At 45.6% G+C, this 19,653-nt stretch overlaps 1 long non-coding RNA gene across 4 annotated transcripts in view; it reads right to left on the bottom strand.

Annotated features, from left to right (window-relative positions):
* Nucleotides 1–19,653, bottom strand: part of LOC141741167 (uncharacterized) — a 124,363-nt gene that overhangs the window by 12,040 nt on the left and 92,670 nt on the right. Inside the window, exon 5 of one of the 4 annotated variants that reach the window (XR_012586303.1) lies at nt 14,065–14,204. The exons of the other annotated variants lie outside the window; for them this stretch is intronic. This is a non-coding gene — a long non-coding RNA (uncharacterized LOC141741167). The remainder of the gene's footprint in view (nt 1–14,064; nt 14,205–19,653) is intronic. 4 annotated transcript variants of the gene reach the window in all.

The raw sequence follows: 19,653 nt of genomic DNA on the forward strand, positions 1-19,653 counted from the left end.
TGTTTTATCCCTGAAACTAAGAGGAGCCCGTGCCAGCCAGTTTGACTAGCGGCTGGCCATTCGCTTTCTCTTACAAATGTCGAGCAGAAATACACAGCCTCCTTTGGTTCTGGTATCACAGCTAAGTCATTTTTTTCAAAAGTGAGCGTAGTTCAATGAGGACGGTGATTTCCAGTTGGTGAGCCTGGTGCAAACTCCTGGGAACGGCGAGAGGAGCGCAGCTGTGTTAGGGGAAAAGGCTGGTGTTGCACCCCCCTTTCCTTAAATACCTGAAATGAGCCTTTGGATATATTTATTCAGCCCAAGCCCTTCCAGCATTAGTAGCAGAAAAAACATAAAAAATGGCTTGAGACTTATCGACCCTCCCTTGCTGTGGCTAGTCCTCTGCCGCTGGCTCTGCAGGGAGGGTATTGCTCTGTGTTCCCTAAATCCCTGTCCCCAGTGCGGAGGATGGAGTAGGCGTGTGCTGCCGCTCCTGCAGCACTGTAGCTGCACGTGGGCAGGATCACCACCTCCCTGTTCCTAAGAGGCTTCCAGTTGAACCTCATCATCATGCTGGAGATGATAATGAACCCGGGGTGGTGCAAGGGCTGGAGAGCCTGGATACGGCCTTTCCCCCTCAGTGCTGCCCCCTCCCTAATCTTGGCCGTTCCCAGCATGGCCTTACAAGAGCGTTGCCCCATGGAAGTGAGCTGAGACATTCGGATACTGACGGGCTTGTGTGTGTTTCCCCACAGCTTTTCACCACTCAGCTTCATAATGCTCTTCACCCGCCCCCCCCAAGACCAGGGCTCAAGGCTTCACAGAAGAAAGACATAGGTGTCTGAAGGGGACGCTTTGGTCTGCCTGGGTGGTAAGACACCGCTTTTTCTTCCCCCCAAGGCCACCACTTTATCAGCAGGAGAGGCGGGTTGGTCTCAGGGCAGCCAGGGAGGTTGTTTAGCTCCAGTGAGAGGCAAAGTGCATGACTGAGCCATCCTGACTGGCGGAAATGGGCCAACAGTCCATCAGCAACAAACGGGCAGGCACACGGGTCTGAGGCAAAAAGAGGTCACTATTAGCTATAGCTTTGTAGCTATTGACTCCCGCGTCTCTTGTATCTCTCCAATTTACGGGAGCCACAAAACCCTTGATGCAGGGTAGATGCGCAAGTGCTCAAGCCTTGTGTATTTGTGTATAATAACTTGTTGTCCTTTTGGAGTCTGGCTGTGCCACTGAGGCTTCCTGATGCTTTACAGAAAATTACAGACAGACACATTAAGGCTTGGAGGAGGAACGGGGAGCGATGATGAGGCTTGCAGAAACGGAACGAGAACAGCAGCCTGCAACGCTGGGACGTGTAGACAGAGAAAAGAGTTTAGCCTGTAGGCCCGTGTCTCTGCTGAGGACTGTGCGGCAGATATCAAAGGCCTGGAACATTTGCTAACAACAGCTTCAAAGAGGAAAAATTAATAGCTCTCGCTATGTATAAAATGCAAGATTTACTGCGTTAGGTAAGCAGCTCCTGCTAAATTGGTAGGCAAAATATTTTCTGAGTTTGTGAAGATTTGAGAAAAATACCCATTCCCTAAAGCCAGTTGTGAGCGCAAAACATTTCTGCTTTCACACACAGTTTCAGGAGGGAAAAGAGAACAATTCCTGTATAGGCAGATGGGTTATGAAAACTGACGGAGCGTTGCCTGCATCGAGGGAGTTTAAATGATGCACGAGGGACTGGTTAGTGTGTGATATGCAAACGCAAATCTATCCGTGAGGCATTACAACTACAAAATGTCTCACAATTATGCTCATTTCTCGAAAAGTCATTTTGTACTACAGATTCCTCCCCCTCAAAGCAGCAGGACTTCATTCCCTGAGTGAACTGGTGTGAGTCCTTCACCCCCTCTCCAGTGTGCTAACTCTTTTGCTAAAGCAAATGGACTGACAGCTGAAGAGATTGTTACCTCTTGCGATGCGCCCTGGAATCACGGAATCATGGAATTGTTTAGGTTGGAAAAGACCTTTAAGATTATCAGCTCCCACCATTAACCTAACACTGCCAACTCCACCACTAAACCATGTCCCTAAGTGCCACATCTACACATCTTTTAAATATCTCCAGCATTGGTAACTCAACCACTTCCCTGGGCAGCCTGTTCCAAGGCTTGACAAGCCTTTTGGTGAAAACATTTTTCCTAGTATCCAGTCTAAACCTTCCATGGTGCAGGGGGCCATTTCCTCTTGCCCTATCACTTTTTACTTGGGAAAAGAGACCGACCCCCACCTCTCGACAACCTCCTTTCAGGCAGTTGTAGAGAGCGATAAGGTCTCCCCTCAGCCTCCTTTTCTCCAGGCTAAACAACCCCAGCTCCCTCAGCTGCGTCTCATAAGGCTTGTTCTCCAGACCCCTCACCAGCTTCGCTGCCCTTCTCTGCACGTACCCAAGCACCTCAGTGTCTTTCTTGTAGTGAGGGACCTAAAACTGAACACAGCATTCGAGATGCAAACCACCAGGGGGATGATCACTCCCCTAGTCCGGCTGGCAACACTATTCCTGATGCCTTGGTTGTGCATTTCCCAGTCTGCACAGTGGAAGTGGGCAGATTCAGCATAATTGGACCATCACAGTGAAAGGCTTGCCAGGCTTTTGCTAAGCTTAGATTCTCACCACCATTTTGAGCATAGCTGCTTTCTGGAGCGATTAGAAGTCACATGGGCTTTGCCTGTCTTTACAGAAAATAACTGGTTACAGGGCATTCCATAACCCCAAGAAGGTGAATGTTTTCATCCCATTTATAGCAATGACCATGTCTTTGGCCAGACTATCAAACCTGAAAGGAATAGTCGATGTGCAAATGCAGGATGTTTGTCATGCCTGCCATCTGGTTGCAGGAGGACATTGCAAGGGAAACATGGCTGGTACATCCTATGGACCTCCTGCCAGGGATGTGCCATGGCATGGGGCAAAGCTCCCAGTGGAGTGAGTGCTGTGGCAATGGGTGGGTAGAGCCATGCATCTAAACAACTCTTTCCAGCTTCCCCGATTTGAAAAGAACTTGTAACTTAACTTTCTAAATTGACTAACACGTGGTCACGGAATTGTTTTCCTTGCAAAACTAAGGTCCCTTGTGCTGCAAAAAGCATGAGAACTGTTTGCTGACGAAATGCTGACCAGGTAGTCTGTGGGGTAAAAGATGGTTGGTAATGGCAATGCAATGTCAAGATTATCCACAAACACCATCTACTCTTCAGTGGCAACAGTCAGCTGCCTCATAGCAGGCAGAATCCAGAAAACCTTTCCTGCACTTTTCCTAAGTTATGTTTTTTCAGCTTTGGTAGATGTGTCTCGAAAATGGCTTGCAATACTCCGTGTAAATTACTTCAGCGCAGATACTAGAAGTGTTAAGACTCTCGTTTTCAAGTTCCTGGACAGATTCTAAGTGACAATGGAACTCAATTCACATCCAAAGAGCGCCTGTTGTTCGTTAAAAGAAATGGTATCAGACATGTCACATCACCTCCCTGCTACCCGGCTGCAAGTAGTTTAGTGGAAAGATTCATTGTGACATTCAGGCAAGTGATCAGTGCTACAACCCCAGCTAAAGGTGGCTTACAACATAAGATTGCACGTATTCTATTAGGCTATGGGATGCTGGCCAAGACATTTTGAATCAGACACCAGCAATTTTGTTCAACAGATATAATGGAAGGTTTTGTTTGGACTTGTTATTCAGAAGAAAATTAACTCCCTGAAATGCAGATGATCATGTTGATGTAAAGTTACAGCACAGCAAAAGTTTAGTGAGAAACAACCAAGATAAGATAGCTTTCAATAAACTGCAGTGTGGCGTGTCACAGACTGGTCTGCTCTTACCTGCCAGAAGTGGTCCTCATGAAAGGACAGGGAAGAGGGGAATATCTTTTTCTTTGTTTGTTTTAAGCAGGATGTCCTGCATCAGCCGTGCCAACTAAAACACCAAACCTAGGCTTACGGGTGTAAGCACTGCCACTGCTGTGGCAAGCGATGACAGTCCAAGGGCTGGAGAGGGCAGGCGGCAGTGGGTAACTTTCCCCAGCGCTGTTCTGCCAGCAGGGAGATGCACATACCTAAGCCCTTGCCCCGTGCGCTTTTGGATGGCAGCATGGAATTTTCTTTCAGTCCGTTACAGAGGAGCACATTCAACGAGCTGGTGCGGAGTAAGGCTCAGAAAGACTGGGGACCAGCTGAAATGTAGCCAGATCACGGCTTTTGATACCTGCTTTTCAGGAGAAATTTTAACAAGTTACATGGAACAAACATCTGTCTGAAACAGCACTCAGTGAGGCTCTGACATTCGCATTTTGTAACGAGGCAAAGGCATTTCTGCTGCAGGGTGAGATAAAAGCAACTCACTACAGTCTTGTGTTACTGGCCGTGTTGGTGACTCAGCTGGCTGTTCACGCACAGGTGATAATAACCCCCCCCTAATGCTATTTAAAGACTCCAGGATATTTTCACAGAGCCGCTGAGGTTGGAAGAGACCTCTAGAGATTATCTAGTCCAACCCCTTTTGAGGGTTGCATTTGTCATTTTTTAATTGCACATTAAAAATGAAAAAATGGTAGAAGGGGGATGTTAAAGAGTTCTGTTCCTCATTAAAACAGGACAGCTAATGTATATACAGTATGCTCGGTGACAGCCATTAAGCAGTCAACTAATCATCATCCAGAATACCACAATTACTTTCTAACATAAATGAATGGCTGTTGTGCAGTGTCAGGGACAGCAGCACACACAGCAGCACATGCTGCTTGTGCACATACCGATGAAATCTCTGAACGAGAGCATCCATACAAGCTCATTGTGAATGCCCATCACAGCTCAAAGTACTCCAAGCTGACGATCTTTTAGAGATTTTTAATTGGCAATAATACCTAAATACAAATTCTGTGCTTCTGGAATACCCCCCATCCTGGGGTCACAAAGGTACTTGCAGCCGCTGGCATTGGATTCTGCTCCCACGAGATGGTTCTTGTCCCGTTTTGCAAATGGGGATGAAAGGCCAGAGGAGTTACTATATGTAATGCCATTCCCATGGCAAAAACTATAGCTGCTCTCTGCTGAACTGTGCTCCTGTAACATAGTACGAGATTATCCTCCGTGACAACCCAAAATCTTCTCCTGCACTTTCCCAAGGACGCAGGGACTGAAGGACACACAAATGCACAGAGCCTGAAGTAATTAGAAGACGATTTTACTAAAAATATCTCCATTCTCAGCCTTATATTTAAAACACTGTAATTTCCCAAATAGGAACCCAGCCTCATTCCTTCATATTTGTCATGCCTAGGTCATTGCCATGTCTGACTTTCCCTAAATAGGAACTCAAATCTTCTGGTGGCTCGTAAAGACTGCCTGTTTCTGTTTTGCTCAGTATTGAGGAAAATTCAGTTGCTCCAGATATAACAAACTATCCAAAATCAAAATACAGTGAAGTGAAGGTAAGACCTTCTATTGCCATGTTTTGGACTAGGGCTTTGATGACCTGAAGTAAGGAAGACTGTCACAAACAAGGTGGCTGTGAAGGGTCCTGTTGAAAGGAAGATCATTCAACTAAGTTCTAGGTGTGATATATTCCAAATAGGATTAGAGGGACCTCATGGACATCCAGTTGAGCTGGTCTAGCTTTGCTTGGTTCCTCCTCCAAGTCCTCTGGACAAGCAGGAATTCAGCTTCCTTACATCCATGTGATTGGATATGAGGGCTTGCATTTGCTGTTGCTGTAAGTTTCTCAGCACATAGATCTTTGTTCCAAAATGCTGGTGGGTAGAAAGAATGGTGTGTAAACTGGGATCCAGGGAACGAGTCTTCATGCTATAACTAGGAGGGCTGCAGTCCGATTTATCTGAATAAATGTTTGCCGATACCATTGTTAATTCCCTAAACTTGCTGAAAATGAAAGAGAATACCAGCCCAGGCAAAATGTGATTGAAGTTTACTGCTTTGATGTTCCTTAAACAAATCTTTGGGTAATTTCTCAACCACATCTGTGCGTACTGTATAATTTAATATTTTTGACAACTTTACTGAGTTGCAAATTTCTGTGACACTTGGGTTATAAATTTCACTGGTGTGGTTTTGTCATTCTTTAAAAACAGAGCATAATTAAACTCCCTTTCGACATACTCCAAGTGTCTGGTTCTACCTCCATTTTGCAAGTGAATCCTATTTATATTCTGTTCTCTGATGTACTTGGGCAGCTAATCATTCAAATAGCGCTCCTGTCTCCTTCAAAAGATTAATAATAGAAAAAAAGATTCCTGCTGTCAAGAGATTTAAGTTTGAATTGGTAACTTTGGTTGTTGCAGATTGAGACAGGAAACTGATCTCTGGGTAAGGAAGTTTTTTGCTTGGCACTCTGTGCTGTAAACAGAACTGGTAATAAGTCACACCTATGAAGTGGATCAAATTTTGTTATATCAGAAGAAGCTGTCAGAAACTGATAGGAGTAAGTCTTAAACTGACTGAAGATCTGAACGGACTCTTTCCTCCCTCCTGTTCTCCCTCACAAGTATTGCATGTGAGAAGAGGGTGTTTTGATGTCCCTGAACCCTCTCGCAAAGCCTTTGATTTGCTGAATTTCTCACTGTTCTTCCTTTTCATTTGATAACCACGTAAGAGGTTAAACTAGGACATTTGGTTGCCTCTGTGTAGCAGTCTGCATTTCAAAGATAGATGGAAATAGACATTAGAAGGTTTTACTTACCCGAGCTGTATCTTAATCATCTTAATAGCTGATTTTTCTTTCAAAGCGATCACTAACAAGAGAAGACTTCATTGTTCTAGACATGAGTGTTCATTAGAGATGAGGGGGAAATGGGAGGACCCAGAGTTCCCTGCGTAAGCTGCTCTGCAAACCTCTAGTAAGACATCTAACACCTCCCCTGCTGTAATACCACTGTCACTGGATAGGGAGGATTTGAGCAGCGACTTGCTGAGAGGCCAGCCATTGTGCCTCAGAGAGTGGGCTGGATGGATTTTTCATAAATGAGGAATAGAAAGACTTAATAAAGAGTTTGATATATTAATTCCGCGCCCCCCCCCCCCCCCCCCAGCTGTGTAATATCCTACTCTGTAGCTTCCTGTGATAAAAGGAGGTTTGGATGGCATCAAAATCCTTTTCTGACTCTGTGTGGTCTCTAATTAAACGATTCACTTAGACTCTTTGGCCTCAACTGACTTGGCTTTTCCAGAAAATATGTCATCTCCCTTCATCCCCCCTCTGTAGGACTTCAACCATCCAGAATCTCTAGAAAACTCAGCTTGATCAGTGTTCGTATGGCCATAAAGGTTTTACAACTTTTTCACATTGACAAAGGATAGTGCTGCGTTGTTAAAACCATCTTTCCTTGCTGTCTTGCCACAGGATTCACTTTCTGGAAATTACATTGTTGGCAACTGGACAATGGGACTTTGGAAAAGTCATTAGCACAGCCTGCCCTTCCTGAACAAGTATCCCCTTGCAAGCCATCTGCTCATCTTGGAAAAGCTTTGTTCTTCTCATAGGTCATCTGAGGATTTGGGAGGAAAGAACAAGATCAAAAATCACCCAGGTGCAGCACTTTGCGCAAGGCTAACCACCAGCCCAGATCTGCCATCAAAGATGCAGGAACCAGGACCTTTCAGAATCGGAGTCAAACCGAGTGGGATGGAAATAATGTCTGCTGCATACACAAGCTTTGTAGAGAGGATCGCTTGTCCAGTCAGTTCACAGGGAAGCACCAGCCACTCGAAGAAGAAGAGCCAGATCCTGCAACAGGCAGGTACATTAGACATGATAAGAAGCAGAGAAAAAATGTTTTCTTTTTTTTTAGGTATGAAAGTTGTATTTGAGACTGGGATTAAAAATAATCGTTGCAGTTGTGCCTTTGCACATAAAGGATCCTTTCTCAACAGATCTTCAGAGGTGCAGCTCAGGGAGGTGATGTTGAGTGTGCAGGAAGCTGAGAGCACCGCTAGCATTGCTGGTCATGAATACTGAGGGCTCAGCCCTCGATGGGGCTCATTTAGCCTCTTGCACAGAGTGGTGAGATTCCTCATTAACCGGGTCATTTCTGCTTGACCTTGTCCTATCCCTCTCCAACTCCTGAAACATTTATTGTCCTGCCTCTCATCCTAAACATATACTGGACTGGAATGTAGACATTTTTTGAACTCTTCTTTTCTGAGAGCAATGCAAAGTGTTCCAACACCTTTATCATTGTCTGCTTTTTGACGAGCAATGAACTTGTTCCCACCTCGTCTGATATTTGAGCTTAGCTTGTGCTGCTGGTTAGTAATTCCAGACGTTGCAGGAAGAAATGCTCAGCCATAGACGTATGCCTCAGTCTGAAATTAAAGCTCAATTTAGTTTAATTGTCCTTGATTTTATCAAGCATACAAAATGACTGATTCCATATGCAGAAAATAAATACATAGACAGCAGCTCAGAAATGTCTTCCTCGTTATAGTGGTGATTTTATACGGTTTTCTGGTCTGCCAAATGATATTTCGTTTGTTCTGAACCTGGTTAAATCTCTTTAAAAAAGGCTATTTTGGTAGTGTAAGAAGCCAGCATAATTAGTGCAAAAGCATGGAATAGTTTCCCAGCACTGGATGAACATGGCTTGGGGTGATGATAGTTTTTGTATTAGTTTGATATTTTTTCGATGTTCCCAGAAGAGGCAGGAGATTTGGAGACCTGTGCAGCTCAGACTGGGTTAATGGATCCAGCCCACCAATTAGTCTTGGCCTTGGAGTGAAGGTGACATCCTCCCGCTTTCTCTAAAATCACGTGGCCACTTTCAGGCTGTACTGGGAAGATTTTTCCAGAGATAACCTGAACTTCACGGTGTTATTTGTTCACTTTTCAATTCTGCTGCTGTTGTTATTGCTGCAGAACCCAAGAGTGAGGGGGATGACAAAGCAAGGAGCTGGAGGAGTTAATTGCAAGAACTTTTGTTGGTTTTTTATTATTTTATCCATTTCTGGTCTTGTAACTAGGAGCCCCCCATCATTGCCCAGGACCCGTGGGCAGAAGCCATGCTGTGAAGAACTCTCACTCTGCTCTAAGAAGGGAAGGGTGCTAAGGTAAAAAACACTGGCGCCATTGTAAAGACATTACTTGCCTCTTGAGCAGTTTTTCTCATCTTCCATCACACCGTGTCAAGAGAAATGAGTGGATTCACCCTCATTTGAGAGGGTGAAATTTGAGAGATTGCAGGTCGTGTCTCATGTACCACTGTAACTACTGAGCAGGCAGCAGGGAGTGCCGGCAGTCTACTATTATTTGGACGGATGTGGCTCCCTGTTGGAGCCTCCAGCATCCTGTGGGTGCTCTGAAGCTGATTGTAATATCAGTGGGAAGTATGTGTCCTACAGGATCCTAATTTACGCACTACAAATCTTCTCTGGACCAGACATCATCCTTTTGGTGCATCAGTGTCTAAAGCCATTTATCTGAATATGGCTCCAAGGCTACTGGAAGCTTTACAGCTTGCTTAAAGATTCGTAGGTCTTTTACCCTCCTTGTGTCCTAGCTTGTTCTCACGCTCAGTTGTGTGGTGTCTGACTGTCCTGGCTGGGCAGACCCAAAGCATCTTTTCAGTGTCAGGCAAGAGCAGGGAGCATCTCCTGCCCCACTGCATGATACATGTGGACCCCATGCAGATAGTATGTGCATGCAGTGTGTGTTGTACTTCCCAGAACTGCCTGGCTCGCTGTACTTTTGCAGAGCAAAGTCTGGTGTACAGCCCATGCTCTGGCAGGATCTGAGGACCCTGTGAAAAATGGAGGGAGGAAGCAGGCTCCTGGCACGTAAGGACTTCATGCAGCCCGGTTCTGGACACTGTCCTTCCCCCAAGCTCCTCAGATCTGATGAGGGAACAGGGTAATAAGTATCTGTGGTGGCAGTAGACTGCCATCTGGAAGCCCTCCTTCTCCAGGGCCTCCCGGTCAGTCGACCAGATCTGGGCCGTTATGTAATGGCAGAGGTGGCCAAGGGGACAGATGGCGGCTGCTGCCAGCTGAACCACTCATCCGACCTGCACCCTGCTCTGCTGGGACTTGGGAAAAGGGCCAGCGGCCACCGCACTTCTCCCGCCAGGCAGTAAATGGCAGCGGCCTTACACTCAGGATCAACCGATCTCCTTTACAGAGCACTGAAAGTATTTTATTAGCTGTCTCCGGTGAAGCTTCCTCTCCCAAATAGTTTCAGACAGGATGCTTTTTCACTTACTAAAGATCTGAGGATCATGTCCTCCATTGTTGGAAACTGTCCTACTTCCTTTGAAGCCTGAGGAGCTGTAACAGACTACACCAGGAGAGGATGTGTCTCCTTAGTTTCTTCTTAATGGTAGGAAAGAAGTGAAATTACCTTGCTAGGAATCAATACTTTTTTGGTTTCTTTTGTGTAAAGAGGAGGAAAGAATTTAATACAAGATTTTAAAAAAAGTTTGGAGTACAAGAATTACCTCTTTTACCTTCCTTGTTTTTTATAGCTTTGACATAAGACATATGATTCAGTTTGGATTAAAACAGAAATAAGCTTGTTTTGCTCCTACACATTTCTTTAAAAGCCCGCACATTCTGCTTTTGATATTTTCCTACCAGATGATTTCTGAGGGGAATATGGCTGCCTCTGACTTGTAAAAAGTGTAGCTGCTGTTGTCAAATGCTTCAGAACAAATCTAATCCATTTTACGTGTGCATATGTGTGCGCATGCAGACAAGTATGTATTCATATATAAAAAGCAAAATGGAATGCCAATATGCCAGTATATCTGTAATAAGTCAGTTATTCCAGATTTCCTCTCTCCACTTTCATTTTGTGCACTACTCTCAGCCTCTTCTTATCCGAAACTTTTGGAAAGCATTACTAACAAAAGTTTCTTGAGGTTTCTTCAGTGGGGGTCAGTGAGTAAAACGGAGGCAATGGTCACAATTCTTACAGAGCAGCTTTCCTTACAGATGCCTTTATTTGGATTTGTGCATGCACCAGAAATACCCCCTGGTATGCTTTGTAGTATATGTGTCATGCTTTGGATATCTCTAATTTGATATTCTAATTTGGATATTTCTAATTTGAAAAAGAAACCCAAACTGATTCCCCAATCCATGCAAAGCGCAGCCATGCAGAATTCAGTGACGACCCAGCCCAAGGAAATTCACCTTGTGGCTCATCCTTCAGCCATTCCCCATCTTTATGCTCTCCTTTGCCTCTGCAGTCACTCCCTGTCCCAGATGAAGGAACAACCAGCCCTGTATCTTGGTTTGTGAAGTGAATGAAGTGAGCAAACACCCCAGCAGCTCCGTGTCTCATCAGAGATTAAAAGCGGGCAAAATTGGGCAGCATAAGTGGTCTTTCGAGGCAAAGTGGGCTGCCCACGTAATTCTGTGTAATTCAGCCGTGGGTGGAGGCAGGAGAGGGCCGGGAGGGGACCCCGGGGCTGCCTGGCCCTGCACCAGCCCCAGGCCCCTGCACCATGGAGCCACATAGGCAGCCGCCTTGGCACCGGTCTGTTGCTCTTGTATCTCACCAAAGAAGTGATTATTTCCATTGATAGCGCCCAAGGCCTTCTGGCAAAGGGGGATGCTACTGTTGCTCATGTACGCAGCAAATTCAGTTTCCCCCAGCGCACATGCGAGGAAGCCCGTTTATGGAACCCCAGCCTCCTTCAGGCCCGACACCAGGCATGGGCACAAAGTTGAAAGGCGGCTACAGCACAAAGTCTGAGGTGAGATTGCTGCCGCTGCGAATGCTGGAAGTGCCCACCAGCAGCCACAAGGCTTTTCTACAAAGCCACACAGGCGTGACTGAGCGTTTCCCTGAAAATAAGTCAGCCTTGCTCACGGCAGAGCAGAGCGACGCACAGGTGCGACCAGCACACCTCCATGTTTCCCTCAGCATGACTCTACTCGTCTGCCGGGAGATCAAAGGCAGCCAGTTTGCCAGAGAGTCTCTCTAGGCGACATCTAGCCCTTGCTAGATGGCCAAAAACTGCCGAGTGAAGCACGATCACTCCGGTGCCAGTGTTGGCCGCCCTGGGGCCATGCCATGTCACCATCAGCCCACCATGAGGTGACCTTCTGGAAGCTTCCACCAGCATCTGCTGTGCTCTGGTGGCTCCGGGGAGGCTGGCCTTTCACTGAAGGCTGTGTGGGCTTCCTTAGGCAAGGAAAAAGAAATATTAGGCAGCTTCCTTCCCCTTGCTATCCCCAGCTGCCATTGTGGGGACACTCCCCCTGTGGTCACGGCCTTTTCTGACATGGCGGCTCGCTCTGCCGAGGAGGGCAGCAGAACCAAGCTGGCGGCAGCAAGAACCAAAAACATCTGTGGCCAAGGTGGCTTTCCTCGTGTTCAGATGGCTTGGAAAATGTGCCATTAGGGAGAAACAACTTCCCTGTTGCCTCTCCCCGCTAGCCCGCCATGCGTTTGACACAGTTTCACATGGTCTCTACATGCTTAATGCGAGGGCCCAGGGCTGCCGCCCAGGAACATCTTCCATGAGCCGCTGCCAACGTGGGCACAGACCTGAGTGCGCTAATGCAATGCCGAAGAGCGATGAAGCTCTTGTCTGTCAGCCCGAGGTACGAATTTAAATTAAACCTCATTTAGCTGGTCGCTCCCTTTTGATTTATTGGCAGATGCTTCTCACTGTTTGAGCCTTGTTAAATTTCTAGCAAACACTTCACTGACCAGCTGTTCCTATTAAGCTGAAAGAGTGCCGCAGAGCGGGGTCATTGCCGCCTTGCTTTTGGTGGCTCTCATATGCGGTCCCCGCAGAGCGCTCCCAGGGAGGGAATTGTACCCATCATACCGTGAGATGCCTGGGTAATGCCAGTGAAGCATTTTAGGTTTTGCGCCTCCGTCTCCCCTAGTTTCTCACATTTTGTGTGCTGTGAATCAACAAAACACCTCATAAGCTTCCCGTCAACTGATGGGGTAGGATTGTTTTCCAATTCGGGCGTTTCCTCTCGTTATTAAATACTATTTGCTATGAGCCAGTCGGTCATTTTCAGGGGGGTGCGGAATGAAGTTCTCAGGCCTGCAGCGCAGTCGCACGTCTTAGTCATTCAGAAGTCAGACTTTATTCCTGTACTTCCAGATCTCAGTGAAGAAACTACAAGGTACCAGTGTTTTACATGCAAAAGATGATAGCTTTTAGCATCCAAGCACATCTCATACATACAGTAAAGGTGCCAGAGTTGTGAATTCTCCTTATTTATCACAGTAATGCTATTTTACATTTAGATTGTGTCTCCCTACTGAAGTGTAGCAGGGTAGCTCACAAACAACATTCACGCTTTAATAATACATCATGGAAACACATCTCCCTCTGGGGTGGAGAGCAAAACCAAGGAAAGCGCAATGCGTAGCATGGTGGGGGCATGGAAAGAAACTTGGCTCAAAGCACTGAGAGAAATCACAATGCTTATACAACACTGTTAGAACTATACTGCTGTGGAGAGCAAAAGGACCCCTGATTTTTAGTTTTCATCAGAAAAGCAATACTTGATGAGCTCTGTGGAACTGAATTTATCGAGCTCTCGGGATCACGAGTTATGTCAGCCTTGCCAGGAATTGATGCAGTTTGTAAGTAATCCAAACTTGAGGTGTCAGAGCACTGTTATATTTCTCTGATCTCTTGCCTTGCTTTATTGTTTATTCATATGGCACTATACAGCTGTGCCTGGGGCAGGAAAGACTGCTTCTACCCCGAAAAGTAACAATTTGATCTAAAACTGAGAAGGCTTAAGGGCCTCTGAGGATCCTGCTTCACACTCTAGGTGTGGAGTTAGCAACTAAACCTACCTGTTTGTTTAAAAGTGTGTGTTGTATTGGTGTTAGGAAGGAGCTTCACCCTTCCTTCCCTGCTGAATTGAGTGTGTCATGCAGGTAATGCTCCAGTGTCGACTCTGGGCCAGGACTTTTGGGAAGCCAGGTGGACGACTGCCATTCAGTGCTGAGAACAACGGAAAAGCTGTTCCTGACTCACACTTGGAAAGGGTCCTTCCACCAAGGGAGGTGAGACTGTTCTGCTCTTCATTCAGCAAGCTCCTCTTACCAATTTGTCTTGAGTGAGACGTTGGAAGATTTTGTGGAGTCCACATCAAAACCAGGGCTTTTCCTAGAACACGCTTTCCGCTGTTACAAATGCTAGATATGTTGAAAGAGTAGCTGGGGACACTTTGTCTTTCCTTTTACCTGTTGATTGAAAAATTAACCGGAATGAATTCTTGCAACTCTGTTCCAGAAATCTGTATCCAAACATTAAAATGGCAGACAGTAATACACTATTTAAAATTTAGACACAAAAGCTTTAAGAGCATGGCAGAAAATCCTGTGTGAGGTACAGAAGACGTCATCCCCCTCTGCCCTGTCAGCCATAGTTAGAGTTTGCTAGCTCCCATTTAAACTCTTTGCAGATCTGGACTTGTCATCCTCTTTTTAATTCTAGGCAAGTAGCAAATTGGCTTAAAAATGTAGAAGCTGTCCTGATGTGCATGCACGCTTGCTCTTGCCTTCAGCTTTCAAGCATCTGAAGGCATCCATTAGATTAGTTATCGTGTTAATAAGTAGATTTAAGAAATGCAGCATGTTCTCAGCTCTCACTTGGACAAAACCTCCAGTGATTACAGGCTTCTGTCTAGATATATCAGTGAACTGACCTCCACCCCTGAAAGTGTAACTTTGAGCTCATTTTTTCTGCCGCAGAGATGGAGAGGAATCTTAGTGCCCTAGTAGCAAGCAGATTGAAAGGTACTTGAGAGATTAGAGTTGACTTTGTCTGATACTGAGTTCCCATGCCTGATGAAAAAAGGTGAGGGTGTTTACCAGAGAAGCTACATTTTTCAGGGACGGGGGCGGGGAAGGAAACAGCCTTTCTGGATCCTTCTCAAGGTAGCAGAGGATTCCTGTCACTGTTATTTCACATCCCATTCCATGTTATGAGCAAGATTGGCCATGCACCATGTGCAACCAAAGCGGACTGTCTGTCAGTCATGTATGAGGGGGGCCCTTTGTGATAGTAAGGGGAGTCCTAGTTAAAAAAATTAGCCATCAAACTGAAGGAATGGTGATTTCCCTGCTTCGGTGTGGAGCCAGCCCCTCTTTGCATCCTGTTAAATCATCTCTGCCAGGGATGACTCATCCTTGAGGTTCATAAAAATACTTCTGAAGAGCTGATTTTTTTTCCCTTTTCCTTTCTTTTTTTTTTCCTTTTTTACCTTTGAAGTGGACTCATAGCACTGCATACATATTTACAAAATAATTCCCTACAGATATTCCAGAATCCTGCTCTTTAATCCCATCATGCTTTTAGCACAAATATAAGTATCCCTGTGACACAGGGGACACCATATCAGGAATGCAGGGAAAGAACACACTTGCAGAACCCAGAATTGTGTTCTTTATTTTTGGAGAAAAGAAAGGGATGTCATTTTCTGCTGTGATGTCTTGGTAGACGTTGGCTTATCTAGGATGCTTGCTTATTGCCGAAGAGAGAACTGAGAGAAAGGTCTGAGGACTGATCAGTTAACCACTATCTCATGTACACATTTTGATATTATAGCATATGAAGAGAGGTCTGCAGTGTTGCCTGATGTTTTAGTTGTGAAATCCTTACTGGCTTAAGCAAGGAGACGACGATTTACGTAAAAGCGATACCAGTTTTTCCTCATATGTAGAAATAAACTTGAAGGCTATTAAGAAAATGTTATTAATACCAAGAGGTTTATGAGACATAAAAGAGACAGAAGGCACAACCTATAACATTCTGGCAAAAATTGCTGCCTATTTTATAGTGCCTGACCTTAACAGTCATGTTGCAGTGTGTTAACAGGATGCTGTAGACTTTTAGACCTTTTGGGGGGGAATATGAGAGAAATCAGAGTAGAGACATTGACAAGTACTGATGCCATTTTGCAGCCCCTGTGACACAACCAGCCTGCTGGGCTGCCCTCATGTTCTGCAAGCATGAGGATAAGGTTGCCACATGGCTGATTTCCTAGGCAAGGCTGTGCTGTTTGGGAGATGTACTGGGGCATCAGCTTCCTGCCACGCCATGGCAACGGAGAAAGCAGGCTCTTCCTTGTTCAGGTTTCCCCTATGCTCCTAAATTTTCAGCTGGGATTGAGGAATTTTTTTTTTTCTCTCTGTGTCCCTGGGAAGGGAAGGGGAGGGAAGGGAAGACTGGAGGGGAAGGGAGGAGAGGAGGAGGGAAAGTTTGTCCAACTTGACAAACATTTGGTTTTGTTCTTGGGTTTTTTTTCCAAAAGAAACCAACCAGAATTTTATATGATGCTGTCACTTCAGTGAAAAAAGGAAAAGTGAACAGATAAAAGGAACAGAGGGCAGACAGTTTGGTATTTTGTGGTGCAATCTAATGCATGCAGCTATTCAGTGCTCTGTAGAGGAAGTGGTAACCCACTGACAGACCAAGGTCACAGACACACCTCCCAGGTCTTCTTCTTGGGCATCTGCAATAGTTCAAAGCACAGTCGCCTGCCGCATGGGCAGGCAGGGCAGACGACAGGAGAGGGGCCACTGCTGAAGTGTGGCATCCTAAGATACGGCTGCTCTGTGGGGAGCATCTTCCCTTTGAGTACGAGGTCTCATTCGGGGGACTCCCTCCTGGCTGCAGCCCAGCATGGTGAGCACTCCCCACTGTGCACTGGGACAGTCTGTCAGTGCTGTGAGGGGTTGTATGTCACATGTATGCCAGGGAGTGGGAGACGTTTGCTCCCGAGTATTTTCTGTATTACATTATACAGCAGGGCCGTGGCATGGGAGCTGACTATGAGTTTTGTGTGCAGGATGGGTCACAGCAGACAGCCTGCTGCAGATGGGGGCACTCAAGGAGTCCCTTGGGGTCCAGTTCTCTACCTGACAGAACAGGTGATGACCTTAACTGTTTTCTTCCCTGTGGAAGTGAACAGCAACCAGTCAAGTGGCATCTTAGGAATGAGTCATCTCTGTACCGAGCAACATCGTTATTTTGGGAATTAACCAACAGAGCACGTGTCTGTATTTTAAAGGGCACAACAATAAAATCTACACCAAAGAGTTTCTCATACACCGTTATAACCATGCTGCACAGAGCTTGGCAGAGGTCAGGCAAACTGGGAAGTTTCTATTTGCAGATGCCTTATTGATGTTATTCCAGTGCTACTACCATTATATCTTGCACACTCTCTATCCTTTCTAGCCACACATTTAGAAAGTAAATAAGCTCATCAGACACATGTTCTATTTTATGAGAGCAGAGATGCGTACAAGAGCGTGAATGAATATGAATAGCCCAATTTTGGCATTACCCAAGCTTTGGAGCTGATTTGTATGAGTCAGAAATAAGTACTGTGCTAAATGGGCTCCCATAAAAATATGGATGGTGAAAGAAATGGGGAAAGGAGGAAACATTCCTGTCAGAAAATGGCTGCTCCCTGAGACAGCTCCTCAAGACATGTGGCAAGTTTTCATGTGGGCCTTGGTTTGTGTGGCAATTCTTTGGGTTTGCTAACAGCTCTCCACCCAGGGAGCCATGCCACTACTTCGCATTAAATAAATTTCTTCAAAATGCAGCAAAAAATAGACTAGTCTTTGAAAGGGAAAGAAGATGAAAGTAAGTCTAAAAAACCCTCAACGACTGAAAAAAAAAAAAAAAGACATGCAGAACTTTAATTTTGTTTCTGTTTTGGTATTGTTTTGGGTTTTTTTGTTTTTCTTAGCTCTTTCCCTATTTCAAACTCTCAGTCTCAAAGAAGAAGGTGGCTTTTAATACTGCATTTTTACACTTGACAGTGAAAATTATTAGACTTGTTAGCATTAAACATGTGCTGGAATGACCATAAGCCTGATGACCCTAGGAATGGCCCTAATATTTAAGATTTTACCTGTGTCTGTCTTTTTTAGGAATGACTTAGAAAGGGACCGCTTCTACCATGTAGGCCATCAGCTTCCCTGATTGTCACCCAACCATGGGAAACCATCCATGCACCAGGGCTGGTGTAAGACATGTACCTGGAAAGCTGTCATTTGTGCTGCCTTCTCATTCCAAACACAAATGAGAAAAGGGCATTTTTTCCACTGCAGGGTTTTGGTGCTCCATGGTGTTTGATAGAAGGGCTGTTAGCACTGCGCAGAAACCCATAGGCATATCCCTAGCTCTGTAGATCCCAAAACTTCACCACCTCCCCCAAAATCTAGGCAGCTGGGGAGATTGCCCTGCTTTTTTGATAATGCTTGGAGCTCACTGAAGGGTGAAAAAATAAACAGTCCATTTGTGACAGATGGGAGATACTTCTCTGCTGGACAATGAATGCCATTTTGATAGCAACGCACAGTTTGCAAGGCTGCCTCTATCTAGGTGTTAAGCCAGTCTAGATGGCGTCAGTTTATTCTGTCTGTTGTGTACCCAAACTGAGGTGTGGGATGCCCCAAAAAGATCTCAGAGTGACCATGCCATCACAGTGCCTTTGATTGTTCACTAGTGACCTTTCCAACCTTGTAGGAGAGTAGATTCAAGTGTGCCAAGGTAAGAGTGCCTGGAAATCCTTGCTTTGCAAAGCAGATGTAGAACAAGACATAGAACAAGTTTCTTTTAAAACTGTCTTTAGTAAATCACAGCCAAGAGTTTCTGAAGTGGCCTGAAGAGAAGGCTTGAGCACTGCCTGGACTGACCCTGTCCAAGCAGGGAGAGGAGGAAGGATTCAGATCAGCTCATTTCCCACCACTGGTTGATAATGCTTTCTACTATTGAAGATTAATGTGGCAAGGTTAAGAGTTTTATTTTGTAAGCCTTTACTCGTTACTTTTTATTGATATGTTTTTCCTGGAAGATTAAACTAGAAAGCAGTGTTCCTACAGGGAATAAATATATCATAGGAACCAGAGACTAGAGGCTTCGGACCTGTGCTGTTACCAGCTTTTGGGGTCCTGCTGCACAAATAAAATGAGCCTTTGAGAGAAACAGCGTGGGTTCAGTGTCCAGCTGCCAGACAGAGGGGAACTGAGAAGTGGGTCTGGGCCTGGCTGTGAACCTGTCACACCAAAGTCCTGGGTGGGTAGGTAGACACCTCACCAATGCTCGGTGCAGATCAGTTCCTGTTAGTGGGGGATGCCTGATCTCGGGAAGTGTGCTGGCCTCCAAGAGCACAAATAGGGATGAAAGGGAGAATCTGTTCTCAAGTCCTGGACTGTCAAAAATGGATTTTCAGGACCTGACTGCTAAGCTACTGCTTGATACAAAGTGGATTCAACCAGAGGCTCATAAGGGTTTAGAGAGCCCTTGCACTGTGGAGGAAAATAGAGTACGGAACTACAATTTCCCGTCGTGACACTGTGGACAGAAGGGTGAATAAAAGACAAAGACTGAGTTTCCTATAGCAAACAGTGTGGATTTGGTGTACTTGCTACAAGCCTTCGGTCCTCCTTTAAACATGGGGTTTCTTTAGGAAGTAATTTATCTTTTGCACAGGAGTATCTATAGTTGCTCAGGAGAAGGCTTTATATATCTGCAGGTATCTGTGTGCACATGGTAAAACGCCAAAACCATCCCTTCCTCCTGAAGGGAAAAGAGCCTTTGTTTGAGAAAAGTCCGTCTGCCAGACTGCCCCAAGGGCACTGCCAGCCCTGCTTGTCCCTGCTCACCTCCTGA

This window comes from Larus michahellis, chromosome 3, assembly GCF_964199755.1.
Source record: "Larus michahellis chromosome 3, bLarMic1.1, whole genome shotgun sequence".
Taxonomy (NCBI): domain Eukaryota; kingdom Metazoa; phylum Chordata; class Aves; order Charadriiformes; family Laridae; genus Larus; species Larus michahellis.